The sequence below is a fragment of the Colias eurytheme genome, chromosome 6 (genome assembly GCF_061535395.1).
Source record: "Colias eurytheme isolate Ceu_HAF_F1 chromosome 6, ilColEury1 Martin Lab GWU primary, whole genome shotgun sequence".
In the NCBI taxonomy this organism is placed as follows: domain Eukaryota; kingdom Metazoa; phylum Arthropoda; class Insecta; order Lepidoptera; family Pieridae; genus Colias; species Colias eurytheme.
Window position 1 is genome coordinate 8,799,491 of NC_142985.1, and position 27,540 is coordinate 8,827,030.

General features: G+C 32.1%; 1 protein-coding gene and 2 long non-coding RNA genes across 3 annotated transcripts in view; 2 read left to right on the plus strand and 1 right to left on the minus strand.

The window, feature by feature from the left end:
- Positions 1-22,842, minus strand: part of Oatp30B (Organic anion transporting polypeptide 30B) — a 38,970-nt gene extending 16,128 nt beyond the window's left edge. The window contains exons 1-2 of the mRNA XM_090102996.1: positions 22,686-22,842; positions 11,001-11,040 (exon numbers count right to left, since the gene is read on the minus strand). The gene's annotated coding sequence lies outside the window, so the exon portion shown is untranslated. The remainder of the gene's footprint in view (positions 1-11,000; positions 11,041-22,685) is intronic.
- LOC149907877 (uncharacterized) lies at positions 1,431-3,170 on the plus strand. Its single transcript, XR_016456849.1, has 2 exons — positions 1,431-1,989; positions 2,317-3,170. It is a non-coding gene; the product is annotated as an uncharacterized LOC149907877 (long non-coding RNA).
- LOC149907878 (uncharacterized) lies at positions 17,215-18,407 on the plus strand. The gene is made up of 3 exons (XR_016456850.1): positions 17,215-17,491; positions 17,618-17,679; positions 17,754-18,407. It is a non-coding gene; the product is annotated as an uncharacterized LOC149907878 (long non-coding RNA).
- Positions 22,843-27,540: the final 4,698 nt, after the last annotated feature.

The following is a 27,540-nucleotide window of genomic DNA, read 5'->3' on the forward strand; positions in this document are numbered from 1 at the left end:
CATCACATAATTGTGAGAAACATTTCAATTTCAAACTTTCAGGTCGCATTATTGACGGCGTTGTAACGGCACTAACAAAGTATTTAGCTCTCTAATTGAACTCGAAAGCTCTAACTATAGTGAGAATTAAACTGTTAAATATAAGTGCAAGCAGTGCATTTTATTGAATATTTTTCAATGACCTGGGTTGTATGAGATTTGATTCTTTACATAGAAATGCTTTTAGACCGTTAACATGAATGGTCGTCCTGTGGGTTACGAAGCTATAAACAAAACCGTTACTTATTGCATGTGTTTCTTTTGGCCTCCAGCCGTGCTCTATATTTGTTAATGAATGATCGATGTAAAATTTTTTAAAAATAAATCAGTTATTAATGTATTTGTTACGGGTGAAAAACTTTATTCTATTTATATATGTATCACATTGTGCATCAATATAAGTAACAATAACCTAAATCCAACTTACGCTTTTCGTAAGTCGTAGTGAGAAAATGACGTATATAACAGCTATAATCACATTATTCTCATAATATTTAAAATCCCACGGTAAATGAATGACGCAGTTGCTGTTAACTGTTTATCGTGGTTTGCGAATCGGGGCTTATAACAGTAATTAGGATGAAAAAATTACGAAACTAATAACCTGCTCGCGCTGAAAACGTACGTTTTAAGAAGGAAATTAGTCATTTTTACCGCTATCGGTCATCCAAAAAACATAATTTCATACGTATTACATATACGTGTACTTATGTGTTTTATTGTCATGTTTTTATTCTTACTAAACCATGTAACCGTATTATTATGGCATATTTGTTAATAATATGGGTAGTTTTTCCCCTTCAACAACATGAGATAGGTACATAAACACTAGATGGAAAATTAGGGGTATATCACATTATATTTTAATAGAAGTGATCGTCAAAGCACATTTTGTTAAAATTATTTTATCAGACACCTATCTAAACTCAAGGCCGCTGATGCAGGTAGAGTCATTAAAGTTAAATAGCTCTACATAGCATAACGTAATGGTTACCTTAGTTCTTAGCATGAATGAAAGCGGCACAGTGAATATTGTGTACTAGTCATCGAGGGACATAACAATTTTAAAACACCTTCTTTTTGTATTTTACAGGTAGGTGAATGGAGTTGTCAAAGAAGTAATATAGATTGAATTTATTGTCTAAGAATGAATTTACAGATGAATGGAAGCTTCAATGACAAAATTTTACGCTAAAACGTAATTGTGAGCACCTATTTACGCTAATTATTGTTAACATCAATATTTTAGTTGCTCAGGAAATAAAAATACATGAATTAGATGTACCTACAAGTTACTCCCGTTTTACCTGCAATGTTATATGGGTCATTGTCAAATTTTGCGCAGGTAAACTTGTCCCTCAAAACTTTTTTACTTCTATACCATTAAAAAGTTAACTGTCACTCAAGACTTTCAGCAAATACAAACTTAATCGCATTACTAATAATATATTAATAAAAGAAAGGCCTATTTTTAATTTTTTATTTTATTTTTTAAAGTAACATTGTGGTTTTTTCTGGTAACAGAAGGGTTTTCCATACAAATTTGACCTGTCCCAAGTAGCACTTCGTTACAGAAAATATAAAATAACTACAATTTCCAATATACCAACCCACATCAATTAAAATATTACTATAAACAGAATATTGTAAATATTTCTAAGAGTAGATTTTAAAACCGATCAGTGCTAAAATTTATTTTATAAAAATTTTTTTAACTTTGTCCCACGTAGTGTTTAGATTCGTGTGCTCTACTATGTTACTAAATAAATAATTACTCAAAATAGAGGTGGCGCTGTTTTCGACTTTCTATTAGCTTGAGCAAGGTTTCTGCAGCCATTGTGGTCGTTTGTTAGGTCGGGGGGAGGGGTACATTGAATTTCAGTCGACCGCATGGCGTTGAACGTGCCGCGTGTTTTTATTCCGCATCAACATTGTTACCTCCCTATTAACGTAAGTAAAACCGTTTTTTTCTATTATTTTACGTTCAATTTGTTGTTTAAGGGGTAATTATGCTCAATTTGAAATAAAAAAATAACTAAATGCATTATTCTATGATTTATGTCTTTTAGAATGTAAAATTTACAACTCTGTTATCAACATTCTGTTACTTAGCTCATGGTAACAGAGTTGAGTAAGCATGTATTCTTTAACTTTTGTTTGAAATTTTATATTTGTAATATTTTTTTTCTTAATAATCGGTTTCCTAAAGTAATTTTGAGTTGTTATATGTAAATAAATCATATATAATTAAATGTAACCTTGAAGATATTGTTACAGGATATTCTGCCGTTATTAACGCCCTTAAAATGCTTCTCACGCTAGCTGAGCAGCAAGCAAGTTAAGAGAAACATATCGCAGTTATTTACAGATTATATAAAATTGAAGTAACAATTACAAACAGTTAACAAGAGATACGAGACGTATTAAAAACAATGCAACAGAGAAAAACGAAAAAAGTCTAAAAATAAGGACGGCAATCCAGTAAATCCAGTAAAAACTATTAAAAAACGCCATGAAAAAGTTAAGAATCGGAAGGAAAAGTATGCTATTGATCAAATATTTGACAAGAAGGCCGTTAAATTCTCTAGGCAGGAAATACAAATTATAAAAGAGTGTCTTGCTGTGTATCAAAGTTTCATATGAAAAAAATCAGCCCACATGTAAGAAAAATGTTTTAAAAACCAAAATCAATCTTTTCGAACGTGAAAACATATCAAGAGTATGCAATTTATTCACTTATAGTACAAAAAGAACAACTAAGTTACTGTGTTACAACTCTGTTATTTTCGTGTCCCGAAGATTAAAGAACATATTTACGAAATTTAGGAAAAGCTATTCAATATAATACTGCTATATTACAATAGGTTAATTTGCCAGTTAATGAAGCGGTTATATGTTGTAATTAGCTGTTAATTTATAGATATTTCATGGAGTTGTGTAGAATTAAAGGTTTGTTATTATTCATAAAGTAACAGAGTTGACTAAAACTTTAAATGAATTACTGTAAAACTTAAAAAAAGCTTGTACTTCTAATGGTGATTATAAGATATAAGACTGTAATTAATATAAAAGCCAAAATATGTGCGACTGGCTTATTTAATTTTATGATAAAAGGTAAAGTATAATGATAACAGAGTTGTATTTTTTCACCACCCTGACGCACTAAATCTGAAATAAATCTTAAATTATTAGCTAAACATCGCGGCCAACTTAAATAAACCCTACTTCAGTTGTTTTAACAGGCACAGGCATAAAGAAAAGTTCAATTTTAAAATATTTTCTTTTTCACATTTTTGAAATCTGCAGTTACGTTTACCTGCGCAAAATTTGACAATGACCCATATAACAAATTGCAGAGTGGATCAGATGCCAAAAGTTGGAGGGCGAAATATGCTGGTTTGAGGTATCCGTTCGTTTAGTTCAAGGGTATTAGTATTATTTTTTTTATAATTTTAATGTTGGAATCTTTGATAATGTTTACATCTCTGTATTATTTCAGAAATCCATTAAGATTGTGTGAACAAGTTTTAATATTAATGTACGCAGTATTATAACTTTGGACCATAATGTCTGATTGATTTCGTATAGGAATATACTACTTATATAGGACTGATTTTTATAAGAATTATAATATTACGACAAGACAAAAAATACATAGGTAGTATTTATAAATACTTTTCATTTGTAAATGAGGTGGTATACAACTATGTACATTTGTAAATTGTCTTTTCAAGGTTGATTCAGCTTTTCTATGCGTAACGGTCGATATTATGATGGGTCGAACTTTCTAGTTTACTCAAGGTTTTCTATCGAAACTTTAGTGTTCAATATAAATTTGAACGTTTTATCTGTTAATTGACCCAATAAATACTTCTTTCTACAATTAGCTCATGTCAACAGCTATTATGTCATCTACAATTAGCTATTGTATCTAATTAGGTCATCTTTAAAACATTTAAATTTTGGAGAAGAGAGAAAGAATATGTTCCTAAAATAAATATACCAACAACATTTGGTTATTGGATGTTATGGAGATACAATGCCACACTTAGGCACACACACGATAAATTCATAACACTCCCTTTTGCTTCAGGGTATAAAAATTGTATAAATTATTATCTGCTGTCTATCTGTTTGCATACCCTCTCCCAATCAATAATCGTGAAATATCCAATTGTACCAACTACCAACATTTCATTTCTAATCAACATCGAGACACCGCCATCGCCAGTATCTGAGTAAACACACCATCTTTAGGCAAAGACATCTCAACACGTCATACAACGTTCTACTTATAAGTGACTACGTGTCTTATAATATGTATGTGCGCGTTTCAAAAAGCTTAATTTACACAATACGCACTTGTATTGTTTACAAGCAAATCTACGACGTTCCGTGCTGCAGTGGCAATGAACGACACGAACCGTCCGACGCGAGACCGGTTCCTCTGCTGATTCATCCGACGATCATCCGGCATGTTACTTTTTTCGTTTAAAAAATTCGAAGCAGACAGTGAACAGCCTGTCTGCTTTGCTGCTTTCAGTTTGTTCAACTTTTTGTATTCATAATATTACATGCTGTTATAATTGAGAGGCAATTTACAGCCGGCTGGATTAGCACAGAAATAATTAATTAATAAGGCATGAACAATAATCTAATACTTATTATGTATTTCTATCGAATGAAATTTAGTTGGAACTTGTCGCTGCAAGCAATTGTAAAAATTCTGTAAAATATTTCCTCCCATAGAAATTGTTCAATTGCACTGTTATAGAAGTAAACCACAATGATAGCTTGTCACAGGCGCTCTATTTTTCCCATTTCAGGATGCATAAACTTTTTTATTATTTCCTACCCACATTCATTGTTGCCTTACATTGAAAATGCCAAAAACTGTGTCTAAAAATATATTGTTTTAAATATAGAACAAGCGCAATGCGTCATTAGCGTAGGCTCTAATGAGAGGAGTTGAGATTACAAATGGATTGAACAACTCTAATATTTTCTCTTATTTTTGCAGTTTCTAAATAAATAGATATATACCAGAAATTCAGAAGCACTAGAAAGGTAGTAAAAATGTTTTTCACATATTATGTGCTATTTCTATGTCGATATTGCGAGACAATAATACATATTATATTATGTTAAGGTGATGAATTAATTTTTCTAACATTTACGGCCCTTTTTAAACCTTCGTAATTTTTATATTATTAAAGTTGTCGTGATGAAAATTCTTGACAAGAAAGTTCAATAGTAACACAATACGTCTACCGTTTTAGAAACATGATTCCATGATATTTTCTCGATAGAAAAAAAATACAAAGTTCTCATTGTTATTTTTTTATAATCTCTGGCATCTTCAAAATAACAAACGTAAAGTTACGACTTTTTGGATATTAACTATAAAATATACAACCTATACGTCTACCGATTTAGAATTTTGAAATATGCGATGGTTTTGAAATAAACAAGAAATACTTGAAATTAGCGCGCGACCAGCCAATATAGCGAGAGCCGCCCTGTACCTTCCTACCCCGATCGCTGCACGAGTCATTCCCGCTACGGCCGTCACACGGGGAACTTGTGTCGCTCGCGCAATCGTAAAAAAGGGTGACAACACGATAAGACAAAATGAGACAAATGGGGACAATAAAGAAAATAAGAAGAAGAAACATAAAGGTTGGAGGAAAAAGAATGCTTACAATTGGAACAAATTAATGAAGTAAGTTGGTTTTATTTTAAATTTGATGATAATTGTATTATAGACGATGTTTGATATGTACCCCTGTTTTAAGTACATAACGAATGTGTAAGATATTTTCATTTATAGCATAGATAATCTTTTCAGAAATCCGGAATCCAGAAGGAAAATAAACCCACTGATTGTTCACAATGTGAACCCACTCCTTCGTAAGTACCTTTATTCAGTCAAAAATGTATGTTATCAACGTTCTACTGGTTTTATCGCATGATTCCATTTTTAGCAAAAAGCAACAAAGTGCAAAGAAATAAAAAATCATGGTGAACTTAGTGGAAGTATGGCGGACATAATATGGAACAGGAGCTCATTGGAGTAGTATTATATTTAAAAAAAATACGAAATAATTTCAAGAATTACATTTCTTAGAAGGTGGTAGATAAGTATGTTGTATAAAGAATTTGATGTTGATATTTATTTCATTTATACTTACTACACCTGTGCGGGAAATTGCTTCGTAATAAAACAGGTTTATATTCATATTTACATAGTAATGTGAGTTTTCATTTAGAAAAATTTTGTGTAAGTATATTAAATTGAGTTCCTGGGTGATCTGGAAACACAATTGGGCCCGGAAGATGGCGCTGCAGTCACTCCTCCTAATGACATGAACCGATTTGGATGAATATTTAAACTGTTTTGTGTGCACATTTCATTTTTGTGGGATGATTGGTTGATTACTTGATTCGCTTTCACATTAGCTAATATTATGTATTTTTGTTGTTAGAAAGTAAACTTAATTTAATGTTTATAATACATTATTATTGGTATAAATAAGCCAGTGTTCGTCTCACATTGCTGTACCTGCCTACCTACCCTACCAGGGCCTAACTTTGTTCTGGCTATTTTATTTTGATTATTTGTAATGAATAATTACAATTATAATAGAGTGCAAAAAATAAATACATGCGTCAATATATTTTGTGTTTTTTTTTAAACAATTTTTTTATTTAAAAAAATATCATTCCGACCGCGGCTTTGCCCGCGTGGAATTAGGTTATATCGTGAATCCTGTTTTATCCCACAGAAGTGTTCAGTTCGGATAAAAAGTATCCTATGTGTAAATCCAGGCAATTAGCTATATTTTATCAAAATTGGTAATGTAGTCTTGACGTGATTAAGTAACAACTAACAAAAAAATATACAAATTAACATCCAAAGTTTCGCATCAGTTTTACTGTATTAGTGATATCTTCCACTCTTGACTTTGACCATGGTTTGACTGAGAAGAATTAGGGTTTATAACTTCTTTCAGAAATAGTACCTTTCATTTCTGGGCATGATGTAATATCTACGTCAGCATCAAATTCTATCTAAATCAATTCAGTAGTCCGCGTTATTGAGTACCATTTCATTTTTTCAGAGTAACAATATTTTTTGTTATTTTAAAGATTATTTATAACCTGTATTATTTTGTAATAAAGTAAACATTACGAAATAATAATAATTATTAATAATGTCTAAGTAGTTGTTGGAAAGAAGATTATTTGTTTATAAGCAAGAAAATAAAACCAATAAATCAACAATTCAATAAATGTATAACAATATTATAACTGTATGACGACTCCATACATGTTTGTCCCGAGTCGGCCAGCGGCAGCGCGGCGAGTTTGCAAGAATGACTTCGCGCACACCGGCGTTCGCGATAGCGAGCTATTAGACTCCGCCCGCCAAGCAGTGGATTTTTTTTTGTGTATCGTCTTAAAATGACTCATCAATAAATTCTTTTAAACATTGGAGCATCGTCCTAATCCTATAGAATATAGATAGTATACATGTTAACGTTATTTTATAATTAAGTCTCGTATAAGTATCATCAAGTACACATTATGATTTATGTCACAAAAAATAGTTTTTGTGCAATATCGTTAACACATTATATCGTACGCGTCCTACAATTTTTTTCATCCGTTTTAGGGCCGATTTTTCAATGCTTGGGTAAAACTTATCCGTCCAATAAAGTATTACACGATAATATTAAAATGTCACGTAAACTGTCAAATACGGGCAATTAGAATACGTTTTTAAAATGGTAGTTTTATACATTATTCGACGAATAAGTTTTATCCAAGCATTGAAAAATCGGCTCTAAATGGACAATTTATCATACATATTATATTCCGGTCAAATTTGAAATAACCATAACTTTCGGAAAGCCAAATTTTGGTGTAGAGCTGGGCTGTATTGTATAGGACGTAGGTACCATAGCAAATAAAGTTTCAAAATCCCCATCGTTCCTATGTGTGCAACATAAGTTATTCGGGGCCATATATACATAAAAAAGAAGTAATTCTAAACGTGTTTTCCATTTTTCTATTCATTGTAGGTTGAAATAAAAGTGCCTTTGCTCGTGGTCTACCACTGACATATTTAGAACATTATAGGGATTGGATTTTAAAAATAAACCACGAGTTAAATTGAGATCAAGCATCACAATTGAAAATGACGATTTCATAATAGAAGTTCTGATGCAGCTCATTGCAGGCGATACAATGGTTGGAATGCATTAGAAAAATTGCGATACGTACTAACTTTTAACTTTGGGACAACAAAACCAATACGTTACAAAAATAAAATTATGTTTTCTATTGAATACCAGTGGAATACGGTTTAACGGCATTTTAATCTTAATTACCGGAGGACCCACAGAGGGTAATACGGATGCATTGGACAATGGAGAATGTTCACTAATTTTGATTATTAGCACTCCATATTCTCTGTCAAAAATAAATAATACTAGTGAAAAAATTACTTCGATACGTCAATTAGTTTCCGATTTAGAAGTAAAACAAGTTGTAAACGCCCGGTGATGGTGTGACGTCACACCACAACACGCTCAATCTGGCTCACTCAGTCCGCTAGCGATCGCGCGCCCGTGCCGTCGAAATTATAATTAAATACTTTTAAAAATGTCCAATCCAAATACCAGAAAATCATGTGTTGTTCCTAAATGTAAAAATACAACTACCAATTCGCCGGATAAGTTGTTTTTTATAGTTGCAAAGGACGTAAGCTACATATTATAATATTTTGAGAACATTGCAGCTGTTTTGCGTTATCCTTTGTTTTCTATACAAGTTTTAATCTATACTAGACTGTGCTTCTGCTCTGCTCGTATGGGCTAAGTATAGGTAGATGGCTAGTAAGATATTTTCTTGTTTTAAGTTGAGAATGATATGGAGAACTATACTAAAATATAAGTTGGTCGGGAGAAGAATTAAACAAAAACAGGGTATAGTTCCACACAAATTCAAATGTCAACAGGAAAATGAAGATAAACCTCAGAGATCAGCAGTGCAAAAACGCAATCGTATAGAATATTTTGAGAAACTATTAAATAAAGATGAAACTTTGGCATGACTGTTATTTTATTAAACGAATAATAATTACTATTATTGGACTATTAACGAAATTCGCGGACGAAAACCCATCAAATTACTGCGCAAGCTATAACACCTACTACAGCGCTGCCGACTTGATACTAGGGTGCGTATAAAGCAAAATTACCAATCTTCTATTAGATGATACGTGTAATATTCAAGACCAAATCTAAAAAATAAAATATATATCAAACTAGATGATATGTTCAAAGATTCTGTTCAATCAAAAACATAAAATATTAAAATTGACTCGATAAAAAAAAATCACCAAGTTAGCTCTAATTTTCACACTTTTACGTTTTCTACTTGACATGGTAATATGTACTTATTATGATTTTTTTTTCATAAACAATTATATTAAAACATTTGCAAGATATTTGTCAGAGCATTTTGAGTAATTACTTTTAGTTTTGGTTTTATCTGCGATAAACCACTTTTGGCGCTCTTTTTTTCTCGAGATAAACGTAATTGGTTTTGTCACGATAAAAGTGGTTTATCGCAGATAAAACCATTAAAACCAAAACTAAAAGTAATTACTCAAAATGCTCTGACAAATATCTTGCAAATGTTTTAATATAATTGTTTATGAAAAAAAAATCATAATAAGTACATATTACCATGTCAAGTAGAAAACGTAAAAGTGTGAAAATTAGAGCTAACTTGGTGATTTTTTTTTATCGAGTCAATTTTAATATTTTATGTTTTTGATTAAACAGAATCGTTGAACATATCATCTAGTTTGATATATATTTTATTTTTTAGATTTGGTCTTGAATATTACACGTATCATCCAATAGAAGATTGGTAATTTTGCTTTATACACACCGCGCGGGGACGCGGCCGCGCGGTGCGTTGTGACGTGACGTCACAAGCGGTCACGTGACTATTAGCGGGACTCGATATTTTTCGAAACTTTGAATGCGTATAAAATCAAAACTACTTGGTATTTTTGACTACGACAAAAACTAGTGTATTTGTATACATACAGGCTTTACTGACACACAATTTCAAGGGATTTGGCATACCTAGTAACATTCTTCATTGCATGGAAAAAGCGCCGTGTAAACCTGCTCAAGAAAGTAATATTATAGCAATAATATATTACAATTTACAAAATAACAAATAATTAATTTGCACAAAAGATTGCTAGTAACTAGGTACCTGTTGTTTTATTTAACAGTGTGCTCGAAAATATTTTTCTGAGACAGGTCAAGTCATATGAACTGACCAAAATCCGAAATGTACCTACTGAATATAATATAATACATATATTATAATATGATACCTGTGTGTGTATTAAAAGTAAGTTTTTAATTTTCGTATTTGCTTGTCAGAAAACATACAATTAGAATAAGGAAGTAGGAATATAAGAAACATAATATTATAGGTATCCTGTATAAAGAATAAGTAAGTATAAAAAGCAACGGTTTTTAAAAACGATCCTACGCTGATAAACAGGTAGAGAGAATCACGAGCCGTCAAAACTTCTTGGAAAAAGATTAATTGAGTAAAGAAATGGCGATACTGATGTTACCCAAAATGTGATTGTTCGTGCCGACTGCGGCACCTCAAAACTTTTTATCGTGGCCTAATATGTGATATGATAACAGAACACATTAAAATTTTTAATTTATTAAAACTGAACATCAAGAGTCACTAATTAGTTTAATTTGTACACGCAACCAGTTCATTGTACTGACGTTAAGATACATTTATGAATGAACGAAAACAAAACATGTATACAGTTTACAGACAGTCAATAAGAGAAAGATAATTTGATCAACTACAATCTACATTATGAGTGATTACAATCATGGGTTTACCTTCAGTGTGTTGCGTGATCGACTGTTAGCATTCCGGAATCTAAAACAAAAGAGAAAATATACTTATTAGTTATTACAATTAATACTATTACAATGTATGACCATTATTCATCTCTATAAATATATTTTTATAAAAAATAAACTATATTTTTAAGTATTGTCCAACTTTGTTTATCAAAATTAAGTGATACAAAAACGTATGTATTTTAGGTCAGGTAAAATACTGAATATAGCACCTACTTAATATCAGAAAAAATGTTTTTCCAAAGGAGGAGTTGTAGAAACGACTCTAACTATATTATCTCACTTTATTAAAGGTTCCTTTACTTTTATACATATTGACCTACATAGACCTTTTAAACAAGAAAATCTTTTTCTTTCTAACTATACAATCCACCTTGTAAGTAAAGAAAAAATCGTTCTTATAGACCTTGATGCGGCTAAACCTATGTATTAAGGCTTCGGTTAGAACGTGTAGGGCTTCGCGTTTGTAGAACCTATGCATGTAGGTACACGTTAAGAAAGGTATTAGTGCAAGTACGATGGCCGTGGGTTGTGACATGTGCTCAGTAACAGTATGGCGTTATGTCACATGGCCCTTTTTCATCTTTTTACCTTGGCTCGTAATCAAACGGAAACAACGCAAGCAAAATGATCGCTCATTGTAGGTACTTGCTAGTTTGTTTAATCTAGCAACATTAATGGCTGTTTACAGTACAGGAGATAACGATCATTAGGGACAAAAAGGAATACAAGAATTATAACAATAATGATGGCGGTTGACAGACTTTTGTGGATAAAGTTTTGTGTTAATAATTTTGGGTTGGCAAATAAATTGTGACGCACGTCACGTATATGATAAATATTTGCCATATTATAATTATCAAACTTATATGCATATTTATAAAAAAAAATATATCTTCATTATCCAACCCATGCGTTCGTCTGTATTTTTAAGGCTGACAGTGTTGATAACAAATATTAATTAGTTGACAGTGGTGGTAAAACGTAACGTAACTTTATAATTAAATACAATCATATTAAATACACAAAACAAGTATAGTACGTATATTACTTGTATAAAAGTTCAATTTCTTGCTACAAAACTAGTTTCAGTGTAAATTTACTAATTCAATCTTATATCTCGAAATAAAAAAATGCGTAGCTTATTCTACTCACCAGTATAGGTATACATATTTTGAAATACAATTTTTAAATTATTAATTCGCAAATGAATGGGGTTGATTAAAACTAATTTTGCAATGTGATCTGAATACATATAAAACTCGTTAAGCACGTTGAGTCATAACGGGCTAGCATCTAGATAGCTTTCTCCCATTTGGAATTCCCTGTGACTAGCCCGAGCTCGGGGTTGCATTTTTCATTGTATGTTATTCGATCAAATAATGTACATTCATTTTATTATGCAGGCAATATCCACTACAATCTCTCTTCTCTATAACAATAAGTTATTCGTAACATAACAATGTCAGGGAAGGCTAAAGAATTCAAACGCGCAATGTAGAGAGAATGTTTTAACAGCCTTGAAAATATGTAATGTAGAGGTCACTTTTCAGCATTTAAAATTGGAACCACATTTGTGTATGTAAGTACTAGTCATTAGAAATACGATTGTAACTTATCTTCTTGGCGCTAACTTAAAATTTAACTGTAGAGGACTCATAAAAATAGTAATGGCTCATAAGATAATGCTAGATTGAGACAGGTTGAAGGGGTGAGCGACCGTCCAACGGGTCATCGTCGCTCAACAAACAGCAAACCACACTCACATGAACAGTACAGTTCTGATTGTTGCGAATGTACTGTAACAAAATATAATCACACGATACCACTTCTAATGCGGTAGCGATCTCGATAGTAAAACCATATTCGCCAACCCACATTTAAAATTGTTATATACGAGCGTGCGTGGGAATGGATTTAATGCAGCTCCCGGGAAAGGTTATGTAAAAAGCGCTGTTAAATTTTAGATATAAATTGACTAGTCGATGCCAAAACAACAACGGTTTGCTGACGTCGGTAAAGCGAAATGTTCATATACGTTGAAGATATTGTTTGTTGTATGACGCAGACTACTGAAAAAAATAATTATACAATATATTAAAAATCAAAGGGATTCATCCCCTTATACGAAAGATTTTTGTCCAGGCTATCTCATGAAGCGTGATACGGTGATACTTAGTGGAAATTTTCCGAGATGATATTCTGTTTCTGTTGTCTCTCGGTTAATACGTTTTTTTTATTGTAATAATAATTATATTTAATTTATATTAATTATTATTTATATTTAGGGACAAAATAACAAATCATTTTTTAAGAATTACAAACGATGTCGTTCAATGTCATTTCATGAAACATTTCAACAATTACTATTTAATTTTGTTTTAATTATTACTGACGCCATAATAACTTTTGATAATTTAAAACCTGTATGACGCAATGACACAAGGACAACTGAAAACAATGTGTATATAAAACTTTTACTATAGGGAGCAAGTATTTAAAATTTATCCATTTTCTAAAACAACGTGCGTTGTTTATACTATTTGTCGGCATCATCTAAACATTCAGTATCTGTTTCATTATAAAGGTAGGGATAGTTTTCATATCGTAGGGTGAATTCTGCCAAACATCTGCGCCTAACAACGATATGAGGTCATCGGCTTGCACGCTCAACCGATAGCGGAGCTCCAATTGACCTCCATTGCTAACTGTTAAAACAACAATAATGCAACATTGCCCTTTGTACCATTACGAGGGAAATTAGGACGCTTTTACTTGTTACAACAAAATATACCAACGTATAATTAATCCCTTGAATTGATACAAGCATTAATACTCAAGACATTAAAAGTTCTGCTTAAGCAATATAATATAAAACATGTAAATTTCTAACGTAGGTTTCTATTTTATAATGAAGTTTATCAGCCGTCAATACAAAGTTATACATAAGATCTATAGTCCCTCGAATGTTATTCCTAGCCACGGTGGCCAGGTCGGTTGGAACCAGACTTGAAATTCTGCTGTTGTACTAGCACGATTCTGAGACAGCAATTAGTCAGGCAGCAATTATTCTTGGATGACATTTAATACAAAAACGGCACTGTTGCATGGTTAGTAGTGACACTTTATCTACGGTCGTTTGTGAATTAAATCTTATACAAATGAAATAAGGTCTATAATTCAACACGTTCCTTCTTGTCTTATCTAGAGAAAGTGCATCATGAATACCATGGTAAGAATTCTAATGAAGCTAACAACAGGATCTTCTATAAATATGCACACGCTCGGATTAGTAAACTTGAAATTATTTGGCAAAAAGGAAAATTATTTTATTTGATGATAGGTAGGTACGATACGTGTGTCATAATATTCATTTATATTCACAGGAAGCCAATAAACGTAATAATATGCTATTGTTTTAAGTCTGCTTCTCCATAAGAATGGATTCGCCTTGGCCGAAATTAAATTAGCCTGGGTCTAAAAAATAAAAACAGATACTGCTGTATTTGATTTGAAACTATATTTTTATCATTATTATTAAAACATTTAATGGACCGGTTATATATTACGGAAATCGATTATACCACTCATATAGGACAAGGCCGAAGTAAGATTTAATATACTAGTTAATTTAGTAATTCTTATATATAAAATTCTCGTGTCACAATGTTAGTCTGCATACTCCTCCGAAACGGGTGGACCGATTCTCATGAAATTTTCTGTGCATATCGGGTAAGTCTGAGAATCGGCCAACATCTATTTTTCATATGTACCACGGGCGAAGCCGGGGCGGACCGCTAGTTCACATATAATTTTTACGTGTTTTGACGTGAACTAAATGTGTCGCATAAAAGTCACAGAAGTGCTGTTTGAGGTTCCAATCTGATAAAACTAATGTACGCATTGAGTTGAGACGTGCCTGCAGTATTTTATTGCGAAACCCACAGAGTCCACAATGGCAGTGTGGACGACGACCTTGTAAGGTCATATAAAAGGCAGTATCATTTTGTAAAAAGGTGAAGATTTCGTTCCTTAGTATGTCAAAATAGTTTAGCTGTTTCATGTTTGCTCAGATAACATATTATAATGCAGATATGTTTAGAATATATAAGTACCATAATCATAGAATAGAAAAGAGAATAATTAGTATGTGAGCAAAAATCTGACCACGTTATTCTTACGTGGGTATTAATCTACTCAAATAAATAGGCAGTTGGTATAATGTGGACCCTGCATACTATTTTAAATAAGTGAAAAATATGTTTACTTTCAATTTGGGATAAATAACATGTCGTATAGTTAGGTTCGGTACTGCGCAGCATCTAGTCACAGGGACAATTTAGAGGGTAAACTGCGACCATAATAATATATTACTAGGGCGAGCGTGCAGTCAAAAAAAAAAGTTTTAAAAATTATGCTTTTACATTCTTGTATTTAGAACCTTACCAATATTATTTTGAAAATAATGATTTTATCGACTGATCACTTAACCGTTTCGTCTCAAAGTTTTTAATGTCTTATATTTTTCAAAAGGAACATATTGCGTTTTATAAGCACTTAAGATAAATGTTTAGCACTAACGGACAAGGGCCATTAAATGTAATTTCATAACGTGACATTAAAGAAGTTTAATGTGTAATTTAACATTAAATAGCGGCTTCCTTATAAAGCAGATCGAGGCGATACTATAAGTATGTTACAGTATACTCAAAGAGCCGTATGTACCTTATTGGGGACAGGTTAGGATAGTGGAGCCTCTTTGACCTCATTTACCAGATAAATTAGTGGACAGTTATAAGAGAATGGGTATTTTTAAATCTTTGGAAATTAAGCTACTTATATTTTTTTCATAGGCTTTATTTAAAGATGGATGTGATAAACCCTTTACGTATATTGACATTCGATGCATTTTTTTTAGGTTTAAAAATGCACAGGGTAAGTATTGTTCAGTTTTAATGTGGGAGTCAAGTAAACTTCGACTAGAATAAGGCCAACTCGTATCGTGGATGGTAGGTATCACACCCACACAATAACAAGATGTGCACTGTGTTTCGTGCGATGAGAAGGGGACCCGGCGCGGAGGCCCGATTTCTTTTCCTCCCCATTCCCAGTGTAGCGGAATTCAATCCTTAGTCCCTTTAAAGCGGGCAAAGCATTTGTATAGGTTCTACCTTTGATAATAATCGGTGACAGATTGCTAATAACATTATCACAATAATAAATTCAATTAAATATTTGTAGAACCTGTGTCACGTTCTTAATTTCTTGTTGTTGTCAGATAAGGATCTGATTTCCGTTTATATTGTGGGTGCGTCAAAATATTTGACAATCTGCAAATATGGAAAATTATGAATTAAATAATTCATCAAAGAGACTGAAATTAATTCCGGGCGTATGAGGGTCGCACTTTATCTTTAAAAATCGTGCTTAATTTTAATATTTCTCTCTAAATTCTTTACATTTTGTCAACGTCGATCATACCATACGGTAGGTAATTTGTTTTAAAATTTAAATCTTCAAAGTCCAAACGTCAATCAAGATGCTCGTATTTTAGAAATTAAACAATAACTTTACATTAACACAAAGTACTGAATAGATTCCGGATTTTTCTTTCAGTCGGTTACTGTCAAATTATCTTCAACCACCAAAACTTCCAGCTCTGACGAAGCCCACAGGCGTTGGTAAACGGAGTCACATGCATTGTTTCATTTTGTTTTCTTTAGTAATGAGACCAAACGTGTGATAATTTACAGAATTGCAGTTTTATGTATTATGTAAGTGTTATTACTTAGATGTGTGGCATTTTATTCACAGTATATGCAACAAAGTTCTTCCTGATTATTATTATTCATCTTCTCAAATATTCTGGCTCAAATTCATCACATCACATTAAGGTGATGAATTAATTTTTCTAACATTTACGGCCCTTTTTAAACCTTCGTAATTTTTATATTATTAAAGTTGTCGTGATGAAAATTCTTGACAAGAAAGTTCAATAGTAACACAATACGTCTACCGTTTTAGAAACATGATTCCATGATATTTTCTCGATAGAAATAAAATACAAAGTTCTCATTGTTATTTTTTTTTAATCTCTGGCATCTTCAAAATAACAATCGTAAAGTTACGACTTTTTGGATATTAACTATAAAATATACAACCTATACGTCTACCGATTTAGAATTTTGAAATATGCGATGGTTTTGAAATAAACAAGAAATACTTGAAATTAGCGCGCGACCAGCGAATATAGCGAGAGCCGCCCTGTACCTTCCTACCCCGATCGCTGCACGAGTCATTCCCGCTACGGCCGTCACACGGGGAACTTGTGTCGCTCGCGCAATCGTAACAAAGGGTGACAACACGATAAGACAAAATGAGACAAATGGGGACAATAAAGAAAATAAGAAGAAGAAACATAAAGGTTGGAGGAAAAAGAATGCTTACAATTGGAACAAATTAATGAAGTAAGTTGGTTTTATTTTAAATTTGATGATAATTGTATTATAGACGATGTTTGATATGTACCCCTGTTTTAAGTACATAACGAATGTGTAAGGTTTTTTCATTTATAGCATAGATAATCTTTTCAGAAATCCGGAATCCAGAAGGAAAATAAACCCACTGATTGTTCACAATGTGAACCCACTCCTTCGTAAGTACCTTTATTCAGTCAAAAATGTATGTTATCAACGCTCTACTGGTTTTATCGCATGATTCCATTTTTAGCAAAAAGCAACAAAGTGCAAAGAAATAAAAAATCATGGTGAACTTAGTGGAAGTATGGTGGACGTAATATGGAACAGGAGCTCATTGGAGTAGTATTATATTTAAAAAAAATACGAAAAAATTTCAAGAATTACATTTCTTAGTAGGTGGTAGATAAGTATGTTGTATAAAGAATTTGATGTTGATATTGCACGCCTCATAAGCGAAGCGTTGAGGTGGGTACTACTGTCACTTCGCGCAAAACATCTGATTTTTCAAACTTAAAATGTCTTTATGTATCATACATTGCACTTGTAAGATAATACATACACACACATATTAAGAAAAAACACTATTTTTAACGTTCATGATATTTTTGATGTCATTTTTGTTATTTAAACTAGTTAAAAAACAGTTTAAAAAAGTTCTGTCTTGGACGTCCGTGTGTCTGTATGTGCGGATCCTTTTTCTTGTTAACACGATAGCGACCGAAATACTTTACTAATCGAGTCTTTTTTTTTCTCTTACGCTTGAGTATGCTCAGGAAAAGAACCCTTTCGTTTTTCAGGGTCTGATTCGATGTGGTTTAATTGTTATTAAATAAACAAAAATAATAATTAATAAATATTTATTAAAAAAAATTATGAGGCGTGCACTTTTGGATTTTCCAAATTTTTATTTCATTTATACTTACTACACCTGTGCGGGAAATTGCTTAGTACTAAAACAGGTTTATATTCATATTTACATAGTAATGTGAGTTTTCATTTCGAAAAATTTTGTGTAAGTATATTAAATTGAGTTCCTGGGTGATCTGGAAACACAATTGGGCCCGGAAGATGGCGCTGCAGTCACTCCTCCTAATCACATGAACCGATTTGGATGAATATTTGTGTGCACATTTCATTGTTGTGGGATGATTGGTTGATTCGTTTTCACATTAGCTAATATTATGTATTTTTGTTGTAAACTTAATTTAATGTTTATAATACATTATTATTGGTATAAATAACCCAGTGTTCGTCTTACATTGCTGTACCTGCCTACCTACCCTACCAGGGCCTAACTTTGTTCTGGCTATTTTATTTTGATTATTTGTAATGAATAATTACAATTATAATAGAGTGCAAAAAATAAATACATGCGTCAATATATTTTGTGTTTTTTTTAAAACAATTTTTTTATTTAAAAAAATATCATTCCGACCGCGGCTTTGAATTGCGGCGTGAATCCTGTTTTATCCCACAGAAGTGTTCAGTTCGGATAAAAAGTATCCTATGTGTAAATCCAGGCAATTAGCTATATTTTATCAAAATTGGTAATGTAGTCTTGACGTGATTAAGTAACAACTAACAAAAAAATATACAAATTAACATCCAAAGTTTCGCATCAGTTTTACTGTATTAGTGATATCTTCCACTCTTGACTTTGACTGAGAAGAATTAGGGTTTATAACTTCTTTCAGAAATAGAACCTTTCATTTCTGGGCATGATGTAATATCTACGTCAGCATCAAATTCTATCTAAATCAATTCAGTAGTCCGCGTTATTGAGTACTTACCATTTCATTTTTTCAGAGTAACAATATTTTTTGTTATTTTAAAGATTATTTATAACCTGTACTATTTTGTAATAAAGTAAACATTACGAAATATGTAATAATAATTATTAATAATGTCTAAGTAGTTGTTAAAAAGAAGATTATTTGTTTATAATCAAGAAAATAAAACCAATAAATCAACAATTAAATAAATGTATAACAATATTATAACTGTATGACGACTCCATACATGTTTGTCCTGAGTCGGCCAGCGGCAGCGCGGCGAGTTTGCAAGAATGACTTCGCGCACACCCGCGTTCGCGATAGCGAGCTATTAGACTCCGCCCGCCAAGCAGTGGATTTTTTTTTTGTGTATCGTCTTAATACGACGATTGCTTAAGTATTCGTTGTCCACATAAGTACAAAGCTACAAAACCAGTTTTCCAATTTATTCGCAGATTAGTGTCAGATGTTTTATTTCGACGCTATCATTTAATGAATACATAATATGCCAATAAGATGATTAGACTAGTTAAATGTCGGAACTGCGCGGAAAGTGGATTTCGCCGGTCTCTAGCGCACGGTCGGCCGACGTTACACAGCAATTCGCTTGCGCAACAACTCTTGCGTCAAGGCAAGCCTCCGGCTCCGGTTCAATCCTCTTGATATATACTTGACTGTTGCTTTACTTATGCGATATATTAGTGCAGTCTATACCGTCGCGTGTTTCACAATATTGTGTATTTTATGCTAATGTTTCTACTTAAACTTATGAAAATAGCTCACTGTATAAATTTATTTATAGTCCATTGAATGAGTCCCTCCAAGGGGGGTCTAGAGTGCGTGAGTTAGTAACGTAAGATGTTTCTTCGGAAACATGTCAAGAGTCCCTAGGTAATAAACATAATAAAACCCCGGGACACTAGGAGGAGCCCCGGAGCGGGGGGAGGGGGGGAATGGGTCCATTTTTTCATTTTTCGCTTAAATCTCAAAAACGGTACATGTTAGAGAAAAACTTTAAAGGAAAAGTTGAAAGGCCATAAAATTATCTACAAGTTGTACCTAAATCATTTTTTCCTATATCCTACCGTTTCTGAGTTATACGCAGTAAAAAATGATTTTGGCTCAAACAATTTCCCTATACTACACATCAATCGATCAAAAAATATTTCTTTCTTCAAAAAAACTCAAATGTGCAACTTGTGACCGGTACTGATAGATTGCTCTTAAATAGGTCTATAATTGGTAAAATAAACACATTCCTCCATGGAAGCCTTTAGGAGGAATCGATTGTCAAAATATTATATTAGGGCAGTTTGAGTTACTGAACTTGATCTTTTTATTTTTTTCTTCCAAAAAACTCAAAAGAGCAACTTGTGACCGGTACAGATAGATTGCTCATAATTAGTTCTATCATTGATAAAAATACCAGATTCCACCATGGAGGCGGAGGAGTTAAAAAGTTCAAGTATCGTAACTACCCTAATAAAATTCAATACCTCCTAAACGCCTGAAAAATTGTCCTGAAATATTTATTAACCGACTTCAAAAAAAAGGAGGAGGTTATCAATTCGGCCGGTATAATTTTTTTTTGTTATTAGTTTGTCTCATTATAATACTGTATGTTTGATAATGTATTATCATAATGTAAATGTAACCCATTATCACACTGTATGTATGCAAAAATATATGTATTATGTACATATTTTAAATTTTGTATAATACTAACTAGTTATTATCAAACTCATGATTGTGGTTATTTGTCATTGACTTTGCTATCAGTGCTTCAAACTTAAATAAACAAATTAATAGTTATATTAATAATATTAAATATATTTTTGTACATTATACACATTTTAAAAGATTATTAAAGTAGATCATATTTTGTTGATCACTCTTGGTGTCTGAAAAGATTAAAATATGATTTGAGTTTTGACTCAATTAAAGTATAAGTGTATCGATTATAACGTATATATATCAATTCAATTACAATTTTATTTTAATGCCAATTTATCCCTGCACAATTTCACAGAGAATGTGTGCACAGGTAGAACCTGAATCAGGTGTTTAGTATAATATACGTACTACTAGATCTAATTAACATGTCAGTTTTATAGCTTGTGCACTATAATTATATCTTCTGCATAGATGACTAATCTCAATCGAGTTTGATCAATTTTTCAATAGCTGTGACCATAATTGGCTTAGAAGACCATTTCTATTTAACAAAGAACTTTTCAATCTCTGTATGCATTTAAAAAATTTGCAAACAAAATATGTTATGTTTTTATCGTTCTTTCATGTTTCAAGTTCCCAATCAATAGTGTGATACATAAATCAAATATACTAAACAGTTTTAAATTTTAATTATACACAAATTGAATGAATAATTATATTACCTAGTTCAGTAATAATTGTGTTAGAAGCTATTAAGTAGGTCAAGAATGTTTGATCATACACAATGTTTTATATGCAATAATACCTAGAGGTATGGCAATAAGATTATTCCATATGTTACATATGTTATTTAATTAATACAAATAATTATAGATTTAGAAAACCTCATAATGTTAAATTAGAAGATGTCTTTGTGCGCAGTGAGTTTCCAAAAGCAGGTGTGACTTTTGTTGTTTTTTCAACAAGGCAGTTTAATTACGTGGTAATATGGAATATTTAAAATTGATAATGATGTACAAAAACTATTAAAATCAACATTCAAGTGACGCAAACGGCAAAACTGATAAGTAAGAAATAAAAATAAATTGTGTTACTTATAATAATAATTGAAGAACTTAATTCCAATAGGTTATATCATAGCATTCAAAAAAATAATTATTGTTTCCAATTAAGATAGTTACTTTTATTTTTACGCTTATTTATGTAGAAATACATACAGTACATACAAATATACAAGTGGTGATCATTGGTAGTAAAACCAAAACCATAATTACTAAAATCAATTGTATTCATTTAGCAATAAGTTTCAATAAATACATATGATTTGTCAATATTCATTGCTATTATTACTCAAATAATCTTACGAACATCCTAAGTCCTAACTATATGAAATAGAAACAAACAATGCAATCATTTTCCGGTATTGATGAAAGAACAATATCGCTTACACGCGAAATGGACAAGGCCAAGCACTGACATTTTTGGTTTAGAAAGTAAATAAAAACCTGATTAAAGCAATAAATGAAGTCAAAGATTTATTTTAAAATTGGTAAATTTCCAAATACATTACATTAGAAATCATAATTTTTGCAATAACTTGGTAGGTAATTAGGACATCTGTACATGGCTGTTATTATCCTTACAAATATGGATTGGCTAATAGAAACTGGTCTATATGTTTAATATTTTACTCAAATGTAATAAAATAAGTGGAGACAAAAATTTTATTTACTTACTGACTGCTTTATCTTCAATATGCGCACAGGTAAAACAATTCTTTTGTGAAAGGATCTCACTAAACACTGGTTTTACAACACACTGACTTAGTAATACGTAAGCAAATTATTTTAACTGCACATATGAGATAATCTTGAGTTAGTTGGGATTCACATGTAGCAATTTAGCAAAGATATTTTGGTATATGACAATAAATTTTTAAATTTTAATGAAGTCGCACTACACAACACACGTCGAACGAAATTCTCACTGAATATTTTTCTATGTATTCTGTTGTCTCTGGTTTCCAGATGAACGGTGTGAAGTTAGTTTCAATAGAAAGCAAAACAATCTCAGCTGTTAAATAGATACTAGCGACCTCTGGTATTAAGAAAATCATTGCAAGTAATAGAATACTGCCATCTATTATTTACTTCCATGAATCTCTTTATTTGTTGCTTACTAGAACATTCATGATTTTTTAACCCATTTCATAGATGGCAGTTAATAGAAAAAGTTCCTTTCCTTTCATTTCGAAAAATGAAAATTAAAAAGGTTGATGTTCTTTACTTATGGACAATGGATCATGGAAATTAATTTTTTTTCTTGCACTTAGATAAACGTTTTTAGGGGAGTGAGTATTGATTATTATTGGCTATTGAATATTTTGAGAATATACTATATTTTATTTTTTATATTAGTTATGCAATGGCCAATGCAAAATAATAAATAATATGGTTAGATGAGTACCTATATAGGTATTTATCTAAAATCCATACTAATATTATAAATGCGAAAGTATGTATCTCTTATGTCATATAAGCAGCCAAAAATAAAAAAATATCTTATTTTCCACCTCTTACAATAGACTCGCAACCTTTAAACAGATCTAATGAAGAAAAATATCTTGGCCTAATCTTGGATAATAAATTAACATTTAAATCACACATAAACCATGTGAGATCTAAATTAATACCACTTACAGGAGCTTTAAGAAATGCGGCTAAATATATACCATTTAAATTACGTTATAGTATCTATAACACGCTTGTTAAACCACATCTAGATTATCTTATCCCAGTTTGGGGGCAATCGGCGCCTACTAATTTAAAAAAACTACAAATTACGCAAAACAAACTAATAAAAATCCTTTTTAACTTTAATTTTTTAACGCCAACTAAGGATCTATACTTCCGTACCAAATTGTTTGATTTAAATAAATTATATAAATATCACACATGCATACTGATTAAAAATATTCTATCTAATAATATAAAAACACAAATAACACTAAACAAAAAATCCCACAAATACCACACGCGAAAGAGTGATAACCTTGAATTACCATTTATAAGAACTCTATACGGTAAGAGAAACTTAAGATTTGAGGGAGCACAATTGTACAATAGCTTACCTAAAGCAATTAAAGAATCCTCATCAATTACTATTTTTAAAAATAAATTAAAGACATACTTAACTAATTTCGATAGCTGATTGTGTTATACTAACTGCAAAATTGTTATTTCTCATATTTGTAAAAGATCATGTTGTATTGTTCTTGTTTATGAGATTAATACTTAAAGTTCTTTAAACCGAAAGTAACTCTGTCTGTCTGTTACTCAATCACGCCTTAACTACTGAACCAATTTGCATGAAATTTGGTATAGAGATATTTTGATACCCGAGAAAGGACATAGGCTACCTTTTATTGCGAAATATGTACCACGGGCGAAGCCGGGGCGGACTGCTAGTATAAAATAAAATGATTAAATGTAACAGGGGAAAACGATAACTAGCTCAAGGTAAATAGATATAAAAGATAATATCTTCTAGTAGGTACGTACCTAACTACCTCTAATATTATAAATGCGAAAGTAACTCTGTCTGTCTGTCTGTTACTCAATCACGCTTAAACTACTGAACCAACTTGCATGAAATTTGGTATGGAGATATTTTGATACCCGAGAAAGGACATAGGCTACCTTTTATTGCGAAATATGTGCCACGGGCGAAGCCGGGGCGGACCTCTAGTTTGACATAATTAAAAAAATTGATCAGTATAAACGTTATTCATGTTTAACTTTATTCCGTAACTAGTTACGCGTAAACAAATATCTAAAAATAAGGCTCCCCCGGGATTTGTATACAAGTCCTCCTGCACTCAAATCATGAATAATTATGCCAGTCCTAAAGATAATTAAAATTTAAATCTATGCTCCTCACAAATTAAATATAATGTTACGAAAATGTGTTAGAATCATTTAACGACATATTTTTACCTTTTATAAATGTAAATTTTATACATGTGGAATAACCCTATTTCAAAATAAACACGCAATTTGCGTTATCAATCCAACCGCCTATCGAATATGGTGTGTAAGACTTTTTAGTACTTAGTGTTATTTCTATTTGTAAGACAAAAAATTGTCCTTGCAGAACGAATGGTACATTTTTACAGAGACTTGAGAGGTTGCATGCAAAATAAAACATACTTTATTTTGTTTAGTATTTCGAGCACTATTCAGGTGTTGAAAGATAACTTCATTGTGCGTATTCAAGGAATAATAATAACATTGCTTTATACTACGTAACTTAACTGATAATATATTATATAAGGATCAGAGTGAGAGTGAGTTGCAATGCTCTTGTTCTGAACGAGTTGACTAGTAGTACCTAATTCAAAAGCGTATTATGATATTACTAGCGACCCGCCCCGGCTTCGCACGGGTGCAATGCTGATACTAAATACACTACAGAAAAACTGTGAACGTTGTATATAAAAACATAGCGGCCCGTTCCGGCTTTGCACGGGTATAAAATAGATAGCCGGGCGGCCGGCCGGTACCGCCGCAAACGCTACGTCCCGCAATTTTTAAATCTGTAATATCTTCGAAAATATTCACTTAAATCATACGGTGTAAAGGGCCATATAGATCTATATTAAATGAACAATGTATTCAAGGTATTTAATTGGTTAAGGATTAATGCTGTATTGGTTAAAATCGCATTGAAAATTAGCCATTATTTGTCGTAAAAAGTAAATGACAAAAAAAAGTTATTGTGGGTTATCCATAAGAGATAGACATATACCATCGCGGACTTTTCTGTAGATCTTTTCAATGTGTATAATACTTAGTACATTATTTTGATAAAACTCGTAGGGTTCAGCCTGCGTTTGCAATGTAAGCGGAAAAAATGTAATTTTTTACGACATCACATTAGAAACCTCAAAAATAACAGTACTTCTCCACTATTTAATGGATGTTATTATACGTATAAACCTTCTTCTTGAATCAATCTATCTATTAAAAAAAACCGCATCAAAATCCGTTGCGTAGTTTCAAAGATTTAAGCGTACAAAGGGACATAGGGACATAGGGACAGGGAAAGCGACTTTGTTTTATACTATGTAGTGATAGTGAAGTGATGATGTATTATGTAGGTATGTTTATCTATATCAATAGCTCCTTGTCCAATATAGGTAGTGCAATAAAATCGGTAAAAGTATGAAATTGCTGTATTGAATACTTCAATATACACATATTAGGGATGTAACGATACATGATTTTGCCGATACGATACCGATACCGATATTTGTAGTAATGTATCGGCGATACCGATACCGATACCGATATCGATGGCTTGGTAGAAAAATAAATAGTGAATTATGCATAAAAAGTTACCAACATTTAACAGAGACAACTGTTAATCGTATTCTTTTAAATATAAATGCCAAATCAAAAAACAACAAAACCATTTATTTTAGTACTAGCGGTCCGCCCCGGCTTCGCCCGTGGTACATATTTACGTTTTCTCTACATAAGAACCATCCTCGTACTTCAAGGAATATAATAGAAAAGAATTATCGAAATCGGTTCAGCCGTTCACACGTGATGCCGTGACAACGCGAAACGGGTGCAGACCCGCCGCCTTTTTATAGCTCCCGCCGCGAAGCGCGTCGAACGCGGCAACTGATACACAAAAATAATCCTTATGGCATGATTCTGTATTCACGCGCGATGACTTATAGCGTATTTCATGTATAACTTTGGTGTTTCTACACCGATTTACATGATTCTTTTACTATAACCTGCCCAGGAGTATGAAGAATAATTGTGCCAAATTTGGTTAAAATCCGTCGTGTAGTTTTTGTTTCTATAACGAATATACAGACAGACAGACAGACAGACAGACAAAAATTTTACTGATTGCATTTTTGGCATCAGTAGAGATCCCTTATCACCCCTTCATAGTTTTTTTTTTTAATATATTTCATGTACAGAATTGGCCTCTCTACAGATTTATTATAAGTATAGATTATTATTTTACGAAGTCAGTTAAACTTTAAGTAATACACATACAATCAGTACCTAATAAAAGTTTACTATTGGTAGAGTTTTTTCAGAAAACAAAGTGCGCACGCGCGGGCGGCCTCCCGCATCGTTCATTGGGCGCGGGTTTTTGAATTATTTGATATCAAAAAAATTGGTTGTTTGTAAAGTAGGTTTATGATCGAGATGTTTACGTGATAACATAATGCAGTAGCAGCGCTCGAGATGAAACGGGAGATTGGTCCGTCTCTCTCTCGTTATACCTGCGATCGCGCTCGTGAGGTTTTCGTGTGACACAAGTTTATGAACATGTCACCCGACTAAAACGATTTTAAAAACGTTATCACGTTAAAAATTAAAAATATTCAAAATTATTTATATCTATCCTTTACATAAACAAATTTGTGATTGGAGCACTCCTAGTAAGCAAATAAAATGCTTGTGTCAGTAGGTTCCGCTCTTCCTTAACACTATTACAGAAACAGAAATAAAACAATATGAATGAATACAATGCAAAAACATAAAAGAAAAGAAAGAATTTAAT